This window comes from Sinocyclocheilus rhinocerous, unplaced genomic scaffold, assembly GCF_001515625.1.
Source record: "Sinocyclocheilus rhinocerous isolate Xijiao unplaced genomic scaffold, SAMN03320098_v1.1 scaffold3413, whole genome shotgun sequence".
NCBI classification, from domain to species: Eukaryota; Metazoa; Chordata; class Actinopteri; order Cypriniformes; family Cyprinidae; genus Sinocyclocheilus; species Sinocyclocheilus rhinocerous.
The window spans coordinates 4626-7881 of NW_015660517.1; the positions used below are offsets into that span (position 1 = coordinate 4626).

Consider the following 3256-nt stretch of genomic DNA (forward strand, 5'->3'; position numbering starts at 1 on the left):
ATTTAAAACAGGAATATATTTTATTTTCTTTTACATGTGTTTCATATAATCCTTTATGGATTACAATCCACCATCAAAATGATTTTTTGACATTTAATTATTCCAGCTGCTATGAGAAAAGGCTATAAACGATCTGCCACCTGCAGGATCCTCACATGCGATAGCCTACTAGCCGGGACAACTTCTTTATGTTAACTTCTTTATGCATGCTCGAATTTCCCACGAAAACCTACCCGTACCACTCAAATTAGAAAACATTATTATAAGCTGACCGTTGTGAATCGGGCTAAAGTAAGGCAATAGTTTTGAACACTGGCTGGTTATGTACTTGCTCAAATATTGATTTTGGATAATTTTTAACCAAAAAAAGTTACGGACTGCAGCTTTATTTAATTATGCACAAAAAGGTGTTAATATTAATTTACTAGACAACCAGTTGCCATTGGAAAATTAAGTAAATAAGCTTCCCTCCACACCAAAAAATATATATATACTGTACTAGTTAAAACCTAAACATAAGTGACATACATGTTTTCTCTTGTTCAGTTAACTTGTATTAAAAGTCGATGTGTAACCCAGATATTTCATATATGCCCAACTTTTATTTTTATTTTTTTTATTTGGGGTGAAAAGTATTTACTTTTAGGCAACAGATTTCCTAACATTTTGTAAGTAGAGTCACCTAATTATATATTAAAATGTTTTGTACAGTGCAATGTGCATACAGTAATTTTTATAGTGTTTACTCAATGCACAGGCATTTTAGCAGCACTTAATTCTGTTCTGTGCCCAGTGACTCAATGCAAAGGTAATAATGATGCATCAGTTAATAAACCATTACTTACACTGGTGTTCTCTTTCTTGGGAAAACCGAAGCTAAGAAAAGTCAACTGGATGATATACTCCATTTAAGTGGTCATATCAGGGTAAATCTCAAAATGTCTAAGAGAGAACATGGTTTGTGCTTCAATAAATACTGTAGTTTGACCTCATGGCTGCTTTACTGCTGTATTTCCATAAATCTTGTAAATGGATACTCAGTAAAGAACTACACTGTCAGAGGGTCTTTGAAATATGCACAAAACATAAATGTGTTTTGTAATAAGAGGTCCCTGCATTTCGTACCAGGGAATATACCGGACAAAGCCACATATTTGGACATTTCTAACAATGTCATACAGAAGATAATCAAAGAGTATTTCTCTCAACTGTCTAATCTTAAAAGTCTTAATGCACTACACAATAAGATCCGGGAAGTGGAGGAAGGAGCGTTCAGCAGTTTGGTGGCTTTGCAGGAGTTAAATCTGGCCTACAACAAACTGACAGATATCTTGGGAGGAATGTTTCAGAATCTGGGAAATCTCACTGTCTTACATCTAAATGAAAACTTGATCACAAATATAAACTTCTCTGCATTTTCACCCCTGACCAGTTTAAGAAAAGTAAATCTGTCCAGAAATTATCTGAAGAAAATTAGCAAAGTTCAGCAGCTCTTTTTATTACCACAGTTACAGGAAGTGCACATTGGGAGTAATGGCTTCACCTCTTTTCACACCTCGGAGCTGTCCAACATATCTTTGAGACTACAGGTCCTGGATTTATTTCAAAATCCTTTGAAAGTGTTCAGTATCACTGCAGATATTTTCCCTCACCTTGATCATTTGGTCTTGGCTTTTATTACTGAAAACATGACATGGGATGTGCAGGACAAAAGGTATCTACAAAGTGTGCAACATCTAAATTTAAGCGGAATACAATTGCCCCTGGAGAAGATCACAGATCTCCTACAAACCTTCAACTCTTCTTTGACCAGCCTGAGGCTACACTTTCTGGGGGATATAAAAGTGAGAGCTTTGATAAGGGACGTCTGTCTGATTTCACCTTTGAAATTTCTAGGCTTGCAGTGGAACAACATTACATCCATATCAAAAGATGAGATGCAGTTCTGCACACAGTTAACTCAGCTTGATCTCTCCAATAACAACTATACAGTGTCCCTGCTGTCGTCAACAGCCTACCAGGTCTTCGTTTTTTGGACCTCACCTTCAACAATATTAAGAACATAAGTAGTGTTGATTTAGCTAACTTAACCCAATTACGGACCCTTCAGATTTATAGCAATGAAATATCTTTTATTGAGGAATTTGCTTTTAAAGATCTGAAACATTTAACAACTCTAATGATAGGCTCTAACAAACTCTCTCTCAACAGATATTTTTAAAAAGATCTTCAAAAACTTGAGAATTTGGATCTAGCAAATAACAAGCTGGACTCTGTCCGTAGGGGAGATTTTGACTCCTTAAATTCACTGAAGAATTTGTCTCTACCAGACAATCAAATATCATGTATTGAAGCGGGGTCCTTCAATAGACTGACAAATTTAATTTTCCTGAATTTGCAATCAAACAAGCTCTCTCAGTGTTCAATAAAAGCTTCTGTGTTCTCCAGACTCCCAAACCTGAAAACACTTCTGTTGAACAATAACTATATTTCATATGGCAGTCAAGAGCCTCTTGCACAACCACCCTTTCAATATCTGAGAAAGCTAAAGACTCTGAACATTTTTAGCCAAGGTCATAAAGGAATGCTTTATTTTCCTTCAAATCTTTTCAAGGGACTGTGGCATTTGGAAGAACTTCAAGCAGAGAATCTTAATATAAATTCTTTACATCCCGATACATTTACTTATACTCCTTATCTGTGGGTACTGGATCTCAGCAGAAATTATTTTATTTTACTCACAACAAAAATATTTCTGCCACTCCAGGTCCTCAAGACACTCCACCTGTCTAAAGTCGGCTTGCAATCTTTGGACTTTCTCATTGATGCAAATCTCAGTAAACTGCATCTGTTGCATGTAAGCAAGAATGCATTATCAGTCATTAATGAGACATTGATCCGGTCTTTTCCAACATTGATTTACCTTGATCTACGAGGAAATTATCTCTCATGTGACTGTACCAATGCCTGGCCTGGTACAAAATTATAAATGCAACACTTTTGTTTTTGCCCCCATTTTTCATGAGCTGAACTCAAAGATCTAAGACGTTTTCTATGTACACAAAAGGCCTATTTCTCTCAAATATTGTTCACAAATCTGTCTAAATCTGTGTTAGTGAGCACTTCTCCTTTGCCGAGATAATTCATCCACCTCACAGGTGTGGCATATCAAGATGCTGATTAGACAGCACGATTATTGCACAGGTGTGCCTTAGGCTGACCACAATAAAAGGCCACTCTAAAATGTACAGTTTTA

General features: G+C 36.2%; 1 pseudogene; it reads left to right on the top strand.

The window, feature by feature from the left end:
• The first annotated feature begins 938 nt into the window (after positions 1–938).
• Positions 939–3256, top strand: part of LOC107725283 (toll-like receptor 13) — a 13042-nt pseudogene continuing 10724 nt past the window's right edge.